This window comes from Oncorhynchus mykiss, chromosome 10 (genome assembly GCF_057628025.1).
Source record: "Oncorhynchus mykiss isolate SJ-2025 chromosome 10, ASM5762802v1, whole genome shotgun sequence".
Classification (NCBI taxonomy): domain Eukaryota; kingdom Metazoa; phylum Chordata; class Actinopteri; order Salmoniformes; family Salmonidae; genus Oncorhynchus; species Oncorhynchus mykiss.
The window spans coordinates 82,844,283-82,863,042 of record NC_143031.1 but is presented as its reverse complement, the minus strand read 5'-3'; the positions used below and the strand labels follow the sequence as shown (position 1 = coordinate 82,863,042).

At 42.3% G+C, this 18,760-nt stretch overlaps 9 non-coding genes and 1 pseudogene across 9 annotated transcripts; all 10 read left to right on the top strand.

The window, feature by feature from the left end:
• The first annotated feature begins 511 nt into the window (after window positions 1-511).
• Window positions 512-675, top strand: LOC149980555 (U1 spliceosomal RNA). Its single transcript, XR_016484249.1, has one exon. It is a non-coding gene; the product is annotated as a U1 spliceosomal RNA (small nuclear RNA).
• Window positions 676-2,426: 1,751 nt separating this feature from the next.
• Window positions 2,427-2,590, top strand: LOC149980554 (U1 spliceosomal RNA). Its single transcript, XR_016484173.1, has one exon. It is a non-coding gene; the product is annotated as a U1 spliceosomal RNA (small nuclear RNA).
• A 1,751-nt stretch (window positions 2,591-4,341) lies between these two features.
• Window positions 4,342-4,505, top strand: LOC149980553 (U1 spliceosomal RNA). The gene has a single exon (XR_016484248.1). It is a non-coding gene; the product is annotated as a U1 spliceosomal RNA (small nuclear RNA).
• A 1,718-nt stretch (window positions 4,506-6,223) lies between these two features.
• LOC149980552 (U1 spliceosomal RNA) lies at window positions 6,224-6,387 on the top strand. The gene has a single exon (XR_016484247.1). It is a non-coding gene; the product is annotated as a U1 spliceosomal RNA (small nuclear RNA).
• A 1,751-nt stretch (window positions 6,388-8,138) lies between these two features.
• LOC149980551 (U1 spliceosomal RNA) lies at window positions 8,139-8,302 on the top strand. The gene has a single exon (XR_016484246.1). It is a non-coding gene; the product is annotated as a U1 spliceosomal RNA (small nuclear RNA).
• Window positions 8,303-10,020: 1,718 nt separating this feature from the next.
• Window positions 10,021-10,150, top strand: LOC149980550 (U1 spliceosomal RNA; annotated as a pseudogene).
• A 1,743-nt stretch (window positions 10,151-11,893) lies between these two features.
• On the top strand, window positions 11,894-12,057 carry LOC149980549 (U1 spliceosomal RNA). The gene has a single exon (XR_016484245.1). It is a non-coding gene; the product is annotated as a U1 spliceosomal RNA (small nuclear RNA).
• Window positions 12,058-13,607: 1,550 nt separating this feature from the next.
• Window positions 13,608-13,771, top strand: LOC149980548 (U1 spliceosomal RNA). Its single transcript, XR_016484244.1, has one exon. It is a non-coding gene; the product is annotated as a U1 spliceosomal RNA (small nuclear RNA).
• A 1,751-nt stretch (window positions 13,772-15,522) lies between these two features.
• Window positions 15,523-15,686, top strand: LOC149980547 (U1 spliceosomal RNA). Its single transcript, XR_016484243.1, has one exon. It is a non-coding gene; the product is annotated as a U1 spliceosomal RNA (small nuclear RNA).
• Window positions 15,687-17,437: 1,751 nt separating this feature from the next.
• Window positions 17,438-17,601, top strand: LOC149980546 (U1 spliceosomal RNA). Its single transcript, XR_016484242.1, has one exon. It is a non-coding gene; the product is annotated as a U1 spliceosomal RNA (small nuclear RNA).
• The last annotated feature ends 1,159 nt before the right edge of the window (window positions 17,602-18,760 follow it).

The following is an 18,760-nucleotide window of genomic DNA, read 5'->3' as shown; positions in this document are numbered from 1 at the left end:
CACCCATTGTAGCTACTACCGTGTCTTGTTGATGAAGTAGTAGGCTACTGTTTCTCCTCCATATCTGTGGGTCGCATGCCACCCTGTGGTCGATGGTGGAATCATATTTTACTGAGAGCAGAAAACAAGCGTGATGAAACTATTCCTACAACGTCTGGAACGCTACAAAACACCAGAAATAAATGGTGTCTTTCGGTTGGCTGTGTGCACGAATGTGATTTCAGCATTTTGGTACATCGCCTACTTGTGTGTTACCAGACCAACATTTAGACCAAAAATGCAATGTATTTAGAATTTCTACCGTGTTGCTTGATGGGAAAATAGTCGGTCCGTGATATAATATAGTAAAACAAAATGTATTGCTTTTTTCTTCGCCTTGTCCGCAACTGTATTCGTAAACGTCATTAAACCCTGTTCAATATGATGTGGTATTATCAGTAGTAGAAGTGGTAACCGTGAGTCAAACACCTTTGTCCTGGAAGGAGTACTCCTCTACCAACGTGTACAACTCATACTTACCTGGCAAGGGAGACACCGTGATCACGAAGGCGGTTCACCCAGGGCGAGGCTCAGCCATTGCACTCCGGCTGTGCTGACCCCTGCGAATTTCTCAAATGTGGAAATCTCGATTGCATAATTTCTGGTAGTGGGGGACTGCGTTCGCGCTCTCCCCTGATCTTGATGTTAAAAATAATGGAGGAATGTGTTAAATTCGGAGTTCTATTGAGTTTCGTGTTGAGAAGGAGATTTTTTACTTATCAGATGAATGACTGGGGTCTGTTTATAAGTCAACTAAAGGCCTCAGAGATACATTTCTGTCTTCTGATAACCCGGATGTGTGTGATATGTTATTGTAGCACTGGTGATTATGCCTGTCATGTCCTGATAATGTCAAGGAAAAGGCCTAATTGTGAATGGATCATTTTGTGCCCTCAGCACGTAATGTGGATTGAGGTATTTTATTTGCTAGATTATTAAATCATTTATAGGACAGTTTGTCATTTAAGACCACAGTAAGTGTCAACCATTACCATGCCACGGTCATTGCCCTGGTCAACCATTACCATTCCACAGTCATTTCCCTGCTCAACCATTACCATGCCACAGACATTTCCCTGGTCAACCATTACCATGCCACAGACATTTCCCTGGTCAATCATTACCATGCCACAGACATTTCCCTGGTCAACCATTACCATGCCACAGACATTTCCCTGGTCAACCATTACCACGCCACAGTCATGTCCCTGGTCAAACATTACCATTCCACAGACATTCCCCTGGTCAACCATTACCATTCCACAGACATTTCCCTGGTCAACCATTACCATTCCACAGACATGTCCCTGGTCTACAATGCCACAGACATTTCCCTGGTCAACCATTACCATGCCACAGACATTTCCCTGGTCAACCATTACCATTCCACAGACATGTCCCTGGTCTACAATGCCACAGACATTTCCCTGGTCAACCATTACCATGCCACAGACATGTCCCTGGTCCACTTATTTCCTGATGAAATCAGTCAATAAGATGGATTCTGTTGTTCCAAGATGCCGATCCATTCCACAGACATTTCTGCAGTTTTTTTTTTTTGCAGTGAGAATGTGTAGTGAGGTATTCTGCCAAAAATGTATTTAGGCATATTAAAACACTTCAGTTTAACCCTGATCGCGAGTATCATCCTGTCAATTTACAGATACAATTACAAATACGAGTATGGCCATGTCACTGTACATAGATCTTTCTATTTTCATGTTCTACTGTGTTATTGACTACGTTTGTTTACGTGTAACTCTGTGTTGTTGTTTTTGTCGCACTGCTGTGCTTTATCTTGGCCAGGTCGCAGTTTGTAAATGAGAACTTGTTCCCAACTAGCCTACCTGGTGAAATAAAACAATTAATTAAAAACCACCCATTGTAGCTACTACCGTGTCTTGTTGATGAAGTAGTAGGCTACTGTTTCTCCTCCATATCTGTGGGTCGCATGCCACCCTGTGGTCGATGGTGGAATCATATTTTACTGAGAGCAGAAAACAAGCGTGATGAAACTATTCCTACAACGTCTGGAACGCTACAAAACACCAGAAATAAATGGTGTCTTTCGGTTGGCTGTGTGCACGAATGTGATTTCAGCATTTTGGTACATCGCCTACTTGTGTGTTACCAGACCAACATTTAGACCAAAAATGCAATGTATTTAGAATTTCTACCGTGTTGCTTGATGGGAAAATAGTCGGTCCGTGATATAATATAGTAAAACAAAATGTATTGCTTTTTTCTTCGCCTTGTCCGCAACTGTATTCGTAAACGTCATTAAACCCTGTTCAATATGATGTGGTATTATCAGTAGTAGAAGTGGTAACCGTGAGTCAAACACCTTTGTCCTGGAAGGAGTACTCCTCTACCAACGTGTACAACTCATACTTACCTGGCAAGGGAGACACCGTGATCACGAAGGCGGTTCACCCAGGGCGAGGCTCAGCCATTGCACTCCGGCTGTGCTGACCCCTGCGAATTTCTCAAATGTGGAAATCTCGATTGCTTAATTTCTGGTAGTGGGGGACTGCGTTCGCGCTCTCCCCTGATCTTGATGTTAAAAATAATGGAGGAATGTGTTAAATTCGGAGTTCTATTGAGTTTCGTGTTGAGAAGGAGATTTTTTACTTATCAGATGAATGACTGGGGTCTGTTTATAAGTCAACTAAATGCCTCAGAGATACATTTCTGTCTTCTGATAACCCGGATGTGTGTGATATGTTATTGTAGCACTGGTGATTATGCCTGTCATGTCCTGATAATGTCAAGGAAAAGGCCTACTTGTGAATGGATCATTTTGTGCCCTCAGCACGTAATGTGGATTGAGGTATTTTATTTGCTAGATTATTAAATCATTTATAGGACAGTTTGTCATTTAAGACCACAGTAAGTGTCAACCATTACCATGCCACGGTCATTGCCCTGGTCAACCATTACCATTCCACAGTCATTTCCCTGCTCAACCATTACCATGCCACAGACATTTCCCTGGTCAACCATTACCATGCCACAGACATTTCCCTGGTCAATCATTACCATGCCACAGACATTTCCCTGGTCAACCATTACCATGCCACAGACATTTCCCTGGTCAACCATTACCACGCCACAGTCATGTCCCTGGTCAAACATTACCATTCCACAGACATTCCCCTGGTCAACCATTACCATTCCACAGACATTTCCCTGGTCAACCATTACCATTCCACAGACATGTCCCTGGTCTACAATGCCACAGACATTTCCCTGGTCAACCATTACCATGCCACAGACATTTCCCTGGTCAACCATTACCATTCCACAGACATGTCCCTGGTCTACAATGCCACAGACATTTCCCTGGTCAACCATTACCATGCCACAGACATGTCCCTGGTCCACTTATTTCCTGATGAAATCAGTCAATAAGATGGATTCTGTTGTTCCAAGATGCCGATCCATTCCACAGACATTTCTGCAGTTTTTTTTTTTTGCAGTGAGAATGTGTAGTGAGGTATTCTGCCAAAAATGTATTTAGGCATATTAAAACACTTCAGTTTAACCCTGATCGCGAGTATCATCCTGTCAATTTACAGATACAATTACAAATACGAGTATGGCCATGTCACTGTACATAGATCTTTCTATTTTCATGTTCTACTGTGTTATTGACTACGTTTGTTTACGTGTAACTCTGTGTTGTTGTTTTTGTCGCACTGCTGTGCTTTATCTTGGCCAGGTCGCAGTTTGTAAATGAGAACTTGTTCCCAACTAGCCTACCTGGTGAAATAAAACAATTAATTAAAAACCACCCATTGTAGCTACTACCGTGTCTTGTTGATGAAGTAGTAGGCTACTGTTTCTCCTCCATATCTGTGGGTCGCATGCCACCCTGTGGTCGATGGTGGAATCATATTTTACTGAGAGCAGAAAACAAGCGTGATGAAACTATTCCTACAACGTCTGGAACGCTACAAAACACCAGAAATAAATGGTGTCTTTCGGTTGGCTGTGTGCACGAATGTGATTTCAGCATTTTGGTACATCGCCTACTTGTGTGTTACCAGACCAACATTTAGACCAAAAATGCAATGTATTTAGAATTTCTACCGTGTTGCTTGATGGGAAAATAGTCGGTCCGTGATATAATATAGTAAAACAAAATGTATTGCTTTTTTCTTCGCCTTGTCCGCAACTGTATTCGTAAACGTCATTAAACCCTGTTCAATATGATGTGGTATTATCAGTAGTAGAAGTGGTAACCGTGAGTCAAACACCTTTGTCCTGGAAGGAGTACTCCTCTACCAACGTGTACAACTCATACTTACCTGGCAAGGGAGACACCGTGATCACGAAGGCGGTTCACCCAGGGCGAGGCTCAGCCATTGCACTCCGGCTGTGCTGACCCCTGCGAATTTCTCAAATGTGGAAATCTCGATTGCATAATTTCTGGTAGTGGGGGACTGCGTTCGCGCTCTCCCCTGATCTTGATGTTAAAAATAATGGAGGAATGTGTTAAATTCGGAGTTCTATTGAGTTTCGTGTTGAGAAGGAGAATTTTTACTTATCAGATGAATGACTGGGGTCTGTTTATAAGTCAACTAAAGGGCTCAGAGATACATTTCTGTCTTCTGATAACCCGGATGTGTGTGATATGTTATTGTAGCACTGGTGATTATGCCTGTCATGTCCTGATAATGTCAAGGAAAAGGCCTACTTGTGAATGGATAATTTTGTGCCCTCAGGACGTAATGTGGATTGAGGTATTTTATTTGCTAGATTATTAAATCATTTATAGGACAGTTTGTCATTTAAGACCACAGTAAGTGTCAACCATTACCATTCCACAGTCATTTCCCTGCTCAACCATTACCATGCCACAGACATTTCCCTGGTCAACCATTACCATGCCACAGACATTTCCCTGGTCAATCATTACCATGCCACAGACATTTCCCTGGTCAACCATTACCATGCCACAGACATTTCCCTGGTCAACCATTACCATGCCACAGTCATGTCCCTGGTCAAACATTACCATTCCACAGACATTCCCCTGGTCAACCATTACCATTCCACAGACATTTCCCTGGTCAACCATTACCATTCCACAGACATGTCCCTGGTCTACAATGCCACAGACATTTCCCTGGTCAACCATTACCATGCCACAGACATTTCCCTGGTCAACCATTACCATTCCACAGACATGTCCCTGGTCTACAATGCCACAGACATTTCCCTGGTCAACCATTACCATGCCACAGACATGTCCCTGGTCCACTTATTTCCTGATGAAATCAGTCAATAAGATGGATTCTGTTGTTCCAAGATGCCGATCCATTCCACAGACATTTCTGCAGTTTTTTTTTTTTGCAGTGAGAATGTGTAGTGAGGTATTCTGCCAAAAATGTATTTAGGCATATTAAAACACTTCAGTTTAACCCTGATCGCGAGTATCATCCTGTCAATTTACAGATACAATTACAAATACGAGTATGGCCATGTCACTGTACATAGATCTTTCTATTTTCATGTTCTACTGTGTTATTGACTACGTTTGTTTACGTGTAACTCTGTGTTGTTGTTTTTGTCGCACTGCTGTGCTTTATCTTGGCCAGGTCGCAGTTTGTAAATGAGAACTTGTTCCCAACTAGCCTACCTGGTGAAATAAAACAATTAATTAAAAACCACCCATTGTAGCTACTACCGTGTCTTGTTGATGAAGTAGTAGGCTACTGTTTCTCCTCCATATCTGTGGGTCGTATGCCACCCTGTGGTCGATGGTGGAATCATATTTTACTGAGAGCAGAAAACAAGCGTGATGAAACTATTCCTACAACGTCTGGAACGCTACAAAACACCAGAAATAAATGGTGTCTTTCGGTTGGCTGTGTGCACGAATGTGATTTCAGCATTTTGGTACATCGCCTACTTGTGTGTTACCAGACCAACATTTAGACCAAAAATGCAATGTATTTAGAATTTCTACCGTGTTGCTTGATGGGAAAATAGTCGGTCCGTGATATAATATAGTAAAACAAAATGTATTGCTTTTTTCTTCGCCTTGTCCGCAACTGTATTCGTAAACGTCATTAAACCCTGTTCAATATGATGTGGTATTATCAGTAGTAGAAGTGGTAACCGTGAGTCAAACACCTTTGTCCTGGAAGGAGTACTCCTCTACCAACGTGTACAACTCATACTTACCTGGCAAGGGAGACACCGTGATCACGAAGGCGGTTCACCCAGGGCGAGGCTCAGCCATTGCACTCCGGCTGTGCTGACCCCTGCGAATTTCTCAAATGTGGAAATCTCGATTGCATAATTTCTGGTAGTGGGGGACTGCGTTCGCGCTCTCCCCTGATCTTGATGTTAAAAATAATGGAGGAATGTGTTAAATTCGGAGTTCTATTGAGTTTCGTGTTGAGAAGGAGATTTTTTACTTATCAGATGAATGACTGGGGTCTGTTTATAAGTCAACTAAAGGCCTCAGAGATACATTTCTGTCTTCTGATAACCCGGATGTGTGTGATATGTTATTGTAGCACTGGTGATTATGCCTGTCATGTCCTGATAATGTCAAGGAAAAGGCCTACTTGTGAATGGATCATTTTGTGCCCTCAGCACGTAATGTGGATTGAGGTATTTTATTTGCTAGATTATTAAATCATTTATAGGACAGTTTGTCATTTAAGACCACAGTAAGTGTCAACCATTACCATGCCACGGTCATTGCCCTGGTCAACCATTACCATTCCACAGTCATTTCCCTGCTCAACCATTACCATGCCACAGACATTTCCCTGGTCAACCATTACCATGCCACAGACATTTCCCTGGTCAATCATTACCATGCCACAGACATTTCCCTGGTCAACCATTACCATGCCACAGACATTTCCCTGGTCAACCATTACCACGCCACAGTCATGTCCCTGGTCAAACATTACCATTCCACAGACATTCCCCTGGTCAACCATTACCATTCCACAGACATTTCCCTGGTCAACCATTACCATTCCACAGACATGTCCCTGGTCTACAATGCCACAGACATTTCCCTGGTCAACCATTACCATGCCACAGACATTTCCCTGGTCAACCATTACCATTCCACAGACATGTCCCTGGTCTACAATGCCACAGACATTTCCCTGGTCAACCATTACCATGCCACAGACATGTCCCTGGTCCACTTATTTCCTGATGAAATCAGTCAATAAGATGGATTCTGTTGTTCCAAGATGCCGATCCATTCCACAGACATTTCTGCAGTTTTTTTTTTTTGCAGTGAGAATGTGTAGTGAGGTATTCTGCCAAAAATGTATTTAGGCATATTAAAACACTTCAGTTTAACCCTGATCGCGAGTATCATCCTGTCAATTTACAGATACAATTACAAATACGAGTATGGCCATGTCACTGTACATAGATCTTTCTATTTTCATGTTCTACTGTGTTATTGACTACGTTTGTTTACGTGTAACTCTGTGTTGTTGTTTTTGTCGCACTGCTGTGCTTTATCTTGGCCAGGTCGCAGTTTGTAAATGAGAACTTGTTCCCAACTAGCCTACCTGGTGAAATAAAACAATTAATTAAAAACCACCCATTGTAGCTACTACCGTGTCTTGTTGATGAAGTAGTAGGCTACTGTTTCTCCTCCATATCTGTGGGTCGCATGCCACCCTGTGGTCGATGGTGGAATCATATTTTACTGAGAGCAGAAAACAAGCGTGATGAAACTATTCCTACAACGTCTGGAACGCTACAAAACACCAGAAATAAATGGTGTCTTTCGGTTGGCTGTGTGCACGAATGTGATTTCAGCATTTTGGTACATCGCCTACTTGTGTGTTACCAGACCAACATTTAGACCAAAAATGCAATGTATTTAGAATTTCTACCGTGTTGCTTGATGGGAAAATAGTCGGTCCGTGATATAATATAGTAAAACAAAATGTATTGCTTTTTTCTTCGCCTTGTCCGCAACTGTATTCGTAAACGTCATTAAACCCTGTTCAATATGATGTGGTATTATCAGTAGTAGAAGTGGTAACCGTGAGTCAAACACCTTTGTCCTGGAAGGAGTACTCCTCTACCAACGTGTACAACTCATACTTACCTGGCAAGGGAGACACCGTGATCACGAAGGCGGTTCACCCAGGGCGAGGCTCAGCCATTGCACTCCGGCTGTGCTGACCCCTGCGAATTTCTCAAATGTGGAAATCTCGATTGCATAATTTCTGGTAGTGGGGGACTGCGTTCGCGCTCTCCCCTGATCTTGATGTTAAAAATAATGGAGGAATGTGTTAAATTCGGAGTTCTATTGAGTTTCGTGTTGAGAAGGAGATTTTTTACTTATCAGATGAATGACTGGGGTCTGTTTATAAGTCAACTAAAGGCCTCAGAGATACATTTCTGTCTTCTGATAACCCGGATGTGTGTGATATGTTATTGTAGCACTGGTGATTATGCCTGTCATGTCCTGATAATGTCAAGGAAAAGGCCTACTTGTGAATGGATCATTTTGTGCCCTCAGGACGTAATGTGGATTGAGGTATTTTATTTGCTAGATTATTAAATCATTTATAGGACAGTTTGTCATTTAAGACCACAGTAAGTGTCAACCATTACCATTCCACAGTCATTTCCCTGCTCAACCATTACCATGCCACAGACATTTCCCTGGTCAACCATTACCATGCCACAGACATTTCCCTGGTCAATCATTACCATGCCACAGACATTTCCCTGGTCAACCATTACCATGCCACAGACATTTCCCTGGTCAACCATTACCACGCCACAGTCATGTCCCTGGTCAAACATTACCATTCCACAGACATTCCCCTGGTCAACCATTACCATTCCACAGACATTTCCCTGGTCAACCATTACCATTCCACAGACATGTCCCTGGTCTACAATGCCACAGACATTTCCCTGGTCAACCATTACCATGCCACAGACATTTCCCTGGTCAACCATTACCATTCCACAGACATGTCCCTGGTCTACAATGCCACAGACATTTCCCTGGTCAACCATTACCATGCCACAGACATGTCCCTGGTCCACTTATTTCCTGATGAAATCAGTCAATAAGATGGATTCTGTTGTTCCAAGATGCCGATCCATTCCACAGACATTTCTGCAGTTTTTTTTTTTTGCAGTGAGAATGTGTAGTGAGGTATTCTGCCAAAAATGTATTTAGGCATATTAAAACACTTCAGTTTAACCCTGATCGCGAGTATCATCCTGTCAATTTACAGATACAATTACAAATACGAGTATGGCCATGTCACTGTACATAGATCTTTCTATTTTCATGTTCTACTGTGTTATTGACTACGTTTGTTTACGTGTAACTCTGTGTTGTTGTTTTTGTCGCACTGCTGTGCTTTATCTTGGCCAGGTCGCAGTTTGTAAATGAGAACTTGTTCCCAACTAGCCTACCTGGTGAAATAAAACAATTAATTAAAAACCACCCATTGTAGCTACTACCGTGTCTTGTTGATGAAGTAGTAGGCTACTGTTTCTCCTCCATATCTGTGGGTCGTATGCCACCCTGTGGTCGATGGTGGAATCATATTTTACTGAGAGCAGAAAACAAGCGTGATGAAACTATTCCTACAACGTCTGGAACGCTACAAAACACCAGAAATAAATGGTGTCTTTCGGTTGGCTGTGTGCACGAATGTGATTTCAGCATTTTGGTACATCGCCTACTTGTGTGTTACCAGACCAACATTTAGACCAAAAATGCAATGTATTTAGAATTTCTACCGTGTTGCTTGATGGGAAAATAGTCGGTCCGTGATATAATATAGTAAAACAAAATGTATTGCTTTTTTCTTCGCCTTGTCCGCAACTGTATTCGTAAACGTCATTAAACCCTGTTCAATATGATGTGGTATTATCAGTAGTAGAAGTGGTAACCGTGAGTCAAACACCTTTGTCCTGGAAGGAGTACTCCTCTACCAACGTGTACAACTCATACTTACCTGGCAAGGGAGACACCGTGATCACGAAGGCGGTTCACCCAGGGCGAGGCTCAGCCATTGCACTCCGGCTGTGCTGACCCCTGCGAATTTCTCAAATGTGGAAACTCTCCCCTGATCTTGATGTTAAAAATAATGGAGGAATGTGTTAAATTCGGAGTTCTATTGAGTTTCGTGTTGAGAAGGAGATTTTTTACTTATCAGATGAATGACTGGGGTCTGTTTATAAGTCAACTAAAGGCCTCAGAGATACATTTCTGTCTTCTGATAACCCGGATGTGTGTGATATGTTATTGTAGCACTGGTGATTATGCCTGTCATGTCCTGATAATGTCAAGGAAAAGGCCTACTTGTGAATGGATCATTTTGTGCCCTCAGCACGTAATGTGGATTGAGGTATTTTATTTGCTAGATTATTAAATCATTTATAGGACAGTTTGTCATTTAAGACCACAGTAAGTGTCAACCATTACCATGCCACGGTCATTGCCCTGGTCAACCATTACCATTCCACAGTCATTTCCCTGCTCAACCATTACCATGCCACAGACATTTCCCTGGTCAACCATTACCATGCCACAGACATTTCCCTGGTCAATCATTACCATGCCACAGACATTTCCCTGGTCAACCATTACCATGCCACAGACATTTCCCTGGTCAACCATTACCACGCCACAGTCATGTCCCTGGTCAAACATTACCATTCCACAGACATTCCCCTGGTCAACCATTACCATTCCACAGACATTTCCCTGGTCAACCATTACCATTCCACAGACATGTCCCTGGTCTACAATGCCACAGACATTTCCCTGGTCAACCATTACCATGCCACAGACATTTCCCTGGTCAACCATTACCATTCCACAGACATGTCCCTGGTCTACAATGCCACAGACATTTCCCTGGTCAACCATTACCATGCCACAGACATGTCCCTGGTCCACTTATTTCCTGATGAAATCAGTCAATAAGATGGATTCTGTTGTTCCAAGATGCCGATCCATTCCACAGACATTTCTGCAGTTTTTTTTTTTTGCAGTGAGAATGTGTAGTGAGGTATTCTGCCAAAAATGTATTTAGGCATATTAAAACACTTCAGTTTAACCCTGATCGCGAGTATCATCCTGTCAATTTACAGATACAATTACAAATACGAGTATGGCCATGTCACTGTACATAGATCTTTCTATTTTCATGTTCTACTGTGTTATTGACTACGTTTGTTTACGTGTAACTCTGTGTTGTTGTTTTTGTCGCACTGCTGTGCTTTATCTTGGCCAGGTCGCAGTTTGTAAATGAGAACTTGTTCCCAACTAGCCTACCTGGTGAAATAAAACAATTAATTAAAAACCACCCATTGTAGCTACTACCGTGTCTTGTTGATGAAGTAGTAGGCTACTGTTTCTCCTCCATATCTGTGGGTCGTATGCCACCCTGTGGTCGATGGTGGAATCATATTTTACTGAGAGCAGAAAACAAGCGTGATGAAACTATTCCTACAACGTCTGGAACGCTACAAAACACCAGAAATAAATGGTGTCTTTCGGTTGGCTGTGTGCACGAATGTGATTTCAGCATTTTGGTACATCGCCTACTTGTGTGTTACCAGACCAACATTTAGACCAAAAATGCAATGTATTTAGAATTTCTACCGTGTTGCTTGATGGGAAAATAGTCGGTCCGTGATATAATATAGTAAAACAAAATGTATTGCTTTTTTCTTCGCCTTGTCCGCAACTGTATTCGTAAACGTCATTAAACCCTGTTCAATATGATGTGGTATTATCAGTAGTAGAAGTGGTAACCGTGAGTCAAACACCTTTGTCCTGGAAGGAGTACTCCTCTACCAACGTGTACAACTCATACTTACCTGGCAAGGGAGACACCGTGATCACGAAGGCGGTTCACCCAGGGCGAGGCTCAGCCATTGCACTCCGGCTGTGCTGACCCCTGCGAATTTCTCAAATGTGGAAATCTCGATTGCATAATTTCTGGTAGTGGGGGACTGCGTTCGCGCTCTCCCCTGATCTTGATGTTAAAAATAATGGAGGAATGTGTTAAATTCGGAGTTCTATTGAGTTTCGTGTTGAGCAGATTTTTTACCTCTCAGATGAATGACTGGGGTCTGTTTATAAGTCAACTAAAGGGCTCAGAGATACATTTCTGTCTTCTGATAACCCGGATGTGTGTGATATGTTATTGTAGCACTGGTGATTATGCCTGTCATGTCCTGATAATGTCAAGGAAAAGGCCTACTTGTGAATGGATAATTTTGTGCCCTCAGGAAATAATGTGGATTGAGGTATTTTATTTGCTAGATTATTAAATCATTTATAGGACAGTTTGTCATTTAAGACCACAGTAAGTGTCAACCATTACCATTCCACAGTCATTTCCCTGCTCAATCATTACCATGCCACAGACATTCCCCTGGTCAACCATTACCATTCCACAGACATTTCCCTGGTCAACCATTACCATTCCACAGACATGTCCCTGGTCTACAATGCCACAGACATTTCCCTGGTCAACCATTACCATGCCACAGACATTTCCCTGGTCAACCATTACCATTCCACAGACATGTCCCTGGTCTACAATGCCACAGACATTTCCCTGGTCAACCATTACCATGCCACAGACATGTCCCTGGTCCACTTATTTCCTGATGAAATCAGTCAATAAGATGGATTCTGTTGTTCCAAGATGCCGATCCATTCCACAGACATTTCTGCAGTTTTTTTTTTTTGCAGTGAGAATGTGTAGTGAGGTATTCTGCCAAAAATGTATTTAGGCATATTAAAACACTTCAGTTTAACCCTGATCGCGAGTATCATCCTGTCAATTTACAGATACAATTACAAATACGAGTATGGCCATGTCACTGTACATAGATCTTTCTATTTTCATGTTCTACTGTGTTATTGACTACGTTTGTTTACGTGTAACTCTGTGTTGTTGTTTTTGTCGCACTGCTGTGCTTTATCTTGGCCAGGTCGCAGTTTGTAAATGAGAACTTGTTCCCAACTAGCCTACCTGGTGAAATAAAACAATTAATTAAAAACCACCCATTGTAGCTACTACCGTGTCTTGTTGATGAAGTAGTAGGCTACTGTTTCTCCTCCATATCTGTGGGTCGTATGCCACCCTGTGGTCGATGGTGGAATCATATTTTACTGAGAGCAGAAAACAAGCGTGATGAAACTATTCCTACAACGTCTGGAACGCTACAAAACACCAGAAATAAATGGTGTCTTTCGGTTGGCTGTGTGCACGAATGTGATTTCAGCATTTTGGTACATCGCCTACTTGTGTGTTACCAGACCAACATTTAGACCAAAAATGCAATGTATTTAGAATTTCTACCGTGTTGCTTGATGGGAAAATAGTCGGTCCGTGATATAATATAGTAAAACAAAATGTATTGCTTTTTTCTTCGCCTTGTCCGCAACTGTATTCGTAAACGTCATTAAACCCTGTTCAATATGATGTGGTATTATCAGTAGTAGAAGTGGTAACCGTGAGTCAAACACCTTTGTCCTGGAAGGAGTACTCCTCTACCAACGTGTACAACTCATACTTACCTGGCAAGGGAGACACCGTGATCACGAAGGCGGTTCACCCAGGGCGAGGCTCAGCCATTGCACTCCGGCTGTGCTGACCCCTGCGAATTTCTCAAATGTGGAAATCTCGATTGCATAATTTCTGGTAGTGGGGGACTGCGTTCGCGCTCTCCCCTGATCTTGATGTTAAAAATAATGGAGGAATGTGTTAAATTCGGAGTTCTATTGAGTTTCGTGTTGAGAAGGAGATTTTTTACTTATCAGATGAATGACTGGGGTCTGTTTATAAGTCAACTAAAGGGCTCAGAGATACATTTCTGTCTTCTGATAACCCGGATGTGTGTGATATGTTATTGTAGCACTGGTGATTATGCCTGTCATGTCCTGATAATGTCAAGGAAAAGGCCTACTTGTGAATGGATAATTTTGTGCCCTCAGGACGTAATGTGGATTGAGGTATTTTATTTGCTAGATTATTAAATCATTTATAGGACAGTTTGTCATTTAAGACCACAGTAAGTGTCAACCATTACCATGCCACGGTCATTGCCCTGGTCAACCATTACCATTCCACAGTCATTTCCCTGCTCAACCATTACCATGCCACAGACATTTCCCTGGTCAACCATTACCATGCCACAGACATTTCCCTGGTCAATCATTACCATGCCACAGACATTTCCCTGGTCAACCATTACCATGCCACAGACATTTCCCTGGTCAACCATTACCACGCCACAGTCATGTCCCTGGTCAAACATTACCATTCCACAGACATTCCCCTGGTCAACCATTACCATTCCACAGACATTTCCTTGGTCAACCATTACCATACCACAGACATGTCCCTGGTCTACAATGCCACAGACATTTCCCTGGTCAACCATTACCATGCCACAGACATTTCCCTGGTCAACCATTACCATTCCACAGACATGTCCCTGGTCTACAATGCCACAGACATTTCCCTGGTCAACCATTACCATGCCACAGACATGTCCCTGGTCCACTTATTTCCTGATGAAATCAGTCAATAAGATGGATTCTGTTGTTCCAAGATGCCGATCCATTCCACAGACATTTCTGCAGTTTTTTTTTTTTGCAGTGAGAATGTGTAGTGAGGTATTCTGCCAAAAATGTATTTAGGCATATTAAAACACTTCAGTTTAACCCTGATCGCGAGTATCATCCTGTCAATTTACAGATACAATTACAAATACGAGTATGGCCATGTCACTGTACATAGATCTTTCTATTTTCATGTTCTACTGTGTTATTGACTACGTTTGTTTACGTGTAACTCTGTGTTGTTGTTTTTGTCGCACTGCTGTGCTTTATCTTGGCCAGGTCGCAGTTTGTAAATGAGAACTTGTTCCCAACTAGCCTACCTGGTGAAATAAAACAATTAATTAAAAACCACCCATTGTAGCTACTACCGTGTCTTGTTGATGAAGTAGTAGGCTACTGTTTCTCCTCCATATCTGTGGGTCGCATGCCACCCTGTGGTCGATGGTGGAATCATATTTTACTGAGAGCAGAAAACAAGCGTGATGAAACTATTCCTACAACGTCTGGAACGCTACAAAACACCAGAAATAAATGGTGTCTTTCGGTTGGCTGTGTGCACGAATGTGATTTCAGCATTTTGGTACATCGCCTACTTGTGTGTTACCAGACCAACATTTAGACCAAAAATGCAATGTATTTAGAATTTCTACCGTGTTGCTTGATGGGAAAATAGTCGGTCCGTGATATAATATAGTAAAACAAAATGTATTGCTTTTTTCTTCGCCTTGTCCGCAACTGTATTCGTAAACGTCATTAAACCCTGTTCAATATGATGTGGTATTATCAGTAGTAGAAGTGGTAACCGTGAGTCAAACACCTTTGTCCTGGAAGGAGTACTCCTCTACCAACGTGTACAACTCATACTTACCTGGCAAGGGAGACACCGTGATCACGAAGGCGGTTCACCCAGGGCGAGGCTCAGCCATTGCACTCCGGCTGTGCTGACCCCTGCGAATTTCTCAAATGTGGAAATCTCGATTGCATAATTTCTGGTAGTGGGGGACTGCGTTCGCGCTCTCCCCTGATCTTGATGTTAAAAATAATGGAGGAATGTGTTAAATTCGGAGTTCTATTGAGTTTCGTGTTGAGAAGGAGAATTTTTACTTATCAGATGAATGACTGGGGTCTGTTTATAAGTCAACTAAAGGGCTCAGAGATACATTTCTGTCTTCTGATAACCCGGATGTGTGTGATATGTTATTGTAGCACTGGTGATTATGCCTGTCATGTCCTGATAATGTCAAGGAAAAGGCCTACTTGTGAATGGATAATTTTGTGCCCTCAGGACGTAATGTGGATTGAGGTATTTTATTTGCTAGATTATTAAATCATTTATAGGACAGTTTGTCATTTAAGACCACAGTAAGTGTCAACCATTACCATGCCACGGTCATTGCCCTGGTCAACCATTACCATTCCACAGTCATTTCCCTGCTCAACCATTACCATGCCACAGACATTTCCCTGGTCAACCATTACCATGCCACAGACATTTCCCTGGTCAATCATTACCATGCCACAGACATTTCCCTGGTCAACCATTACCATGCCACAGACATTTCCCTGGTCAACCATTACCACGCCACAGTCATGTCCCTGGTCAAACATTACCATTCCACAGACATTCCCCTGGTCAACCATTACCATTCCACAGACATTTCCCTGGTCAACCATTACCATTCCACAGACATGTCCCTGGTCTACAATGCCACAGACATTTCCCTGGTCAACCATTACCATGCCACAGACATTTCCCTGGTCAACCATTACCATTCCACAGACATGTCCCTGGTCTACAATGCCACAGACATTTCCCTGGTCAACCATTACCATGCCACAGACATGTCCCTGGTCCACTTATTTCCTGATGAAATCAGTCAATAAGATGGATTCTGTTGTTCCAAGATGCCGATCCATTCCACAGACATTTCTGCAGTTTTTTTTTTTTGCAGTGAGAATGTGTAGTGAGGTATTCTGCCAAAAATGTATTTAGGCATATTAAAACACTTCAGTTTAACCCTGATCGCGAGTATCATCCTGTCAATTTACAGATACAATTACAAATACGAGTATGGCCATGTCACTGTACATAGATCTTTCTATTTTCATGTTCTACTGTGTTATTGACTACGTTTGTTTACGTGTAACTCTGTGTTGTTGTTTTTGTCGCACTGCTGTGCTTTATCTTGGCCAGGTCGCAGTTTGTAAATGAGAACTTGTTCCCAACTAGCCTACCTGGTGAAATAAAACAATTAATTAAAAACCACCCATTGTAGCTACTACCGTGTCTTGTTGATGAAGTAGTAGGCTACTGTTTCTCCTCCATATCTGTGGGTCGTATGCCACCCTGTGGTCGATGGTGGAATCATATTTTACTGAGAGCAGAAAACAAGCGTGATGAAACTATTCCTACAACGTCTGGAACGCTACAAAACACCAGAAATAAATGGTGTCTTTCGGTTGGCTGTGTGCACGAATGTGATTTCAGCATTTTGGTACATCGCCTACTTGTGTGTTACCAGACCAACATTTAGACCAAAAATGCAATGTATTTAGAATTTCTACCGTGTTGCTTGATGGGAAAATAGTCGGTCCGTGATATAATATAGTAAAACAAAATGTATTGCTTTTTTCTTCGCCTTGTCCGCAACTGTATTCGTAAACGTCATTAAACCCTGTTCAATATGATGTGGTATTATCAGTAGTAGAAGTGGTAACCGTGAGTCAAACACCTTTGTCCTGGAAGGAGTACTCCTCTACCAACGTGTACAACTCATACTTACCTGGCAAGGGAGACACCGTGATCACGAAGGCGGTTCACCCAGGGCGAGGCTCAGCCATTGCACTCCGGCTGTGCTGACCCCTGCGAATTTCTCAAATGTGGAAATCTCGATTGCATAATTTCTGGTAGTGGGGGACTGCGTTCGCGCTCTCCCCTGATCTTGATGTTAAAAATAATGGAGGAATGTGTTAAATTCGGAGTTCTATTGAGTTTCGTGTTGAGAAGGAGATTTTTTACTTATCAGATGAATGACTGGGGTCTGTTTATAAGTCAACTAAAGGCCTCAGAGATACATTTCTGTCTTCTGATAACCCGGATGTGTGTGATATGTTATTGTAGCACTGGTGATTATGCCTGTCATGTCCTGATAATGTCAAGGAAAAGGCCTACTTGTGAATGGATCATTTTGTGCCCTCAGCACGTAATGTGGATTGAGGTATTTTATTTGCTAGATTATTAAATCATTTATAGGACAGTTTGTCATTTAAGACCACAGTAAGTGTCAACCATTACCATGCCACGGTCATTGCCCTGGTCAACCATTACCATTCCACAGTCATTTCCCTGCTCAACCATTACCATGCCACAGACATTTCCCTGGTCAACCATTACCATGCCACAGACATTTCCCTGGTCAATCATTACCATGCCACAGACATTTCCCTGGTCAACCATTACCATGCCACAGACATTTCCCTGGTCAACCATTACCACGCCACAGTCATGTCCCTGGTCAAACATTACCATTCCACAGACATTCCCCTGGTCAACCATTACCATTCCACAGACATTTCCCTGGTCAACCATTACCATTCCACAGACATGTCCCTGGTCTACAATGCCACAGACATTTCCCTGGTCAACCATTACCATGCCACAGACATTTCCCTGGTCAACCATTACCATTCCACAGACATGTCCCTGGTCTACAATGCCACAGACATTTCCCTGGTCAACCATTACCATGCCACAGACATGTCCCTGGTCCACTTATTTCCTGATGAAATCAGTCAATAAGATGGATTCTGTTGTTCCAAGATGCCGATCCATTCCACAGACATTTCTGCAGTTTTTTTTTTTTGCAGTGAGAATGTGTAGTGAGGTATTCTGCCAAAAATGTATTTAGGCATATTAAAACACTTCAGTTTAACCCTGATCGCGAGTATCATCCTGTCAATTTACAGATACAATTACAAATACGAGTATGGCCATGTCACTGTACATAGATCTTTCTATTTTCATGTTCTACTGTGTTATTGACTACGTTTGTTTACGTGTAACTCTGTGTTGTTGTTTTTGTCGCACTGCTGTGCTTT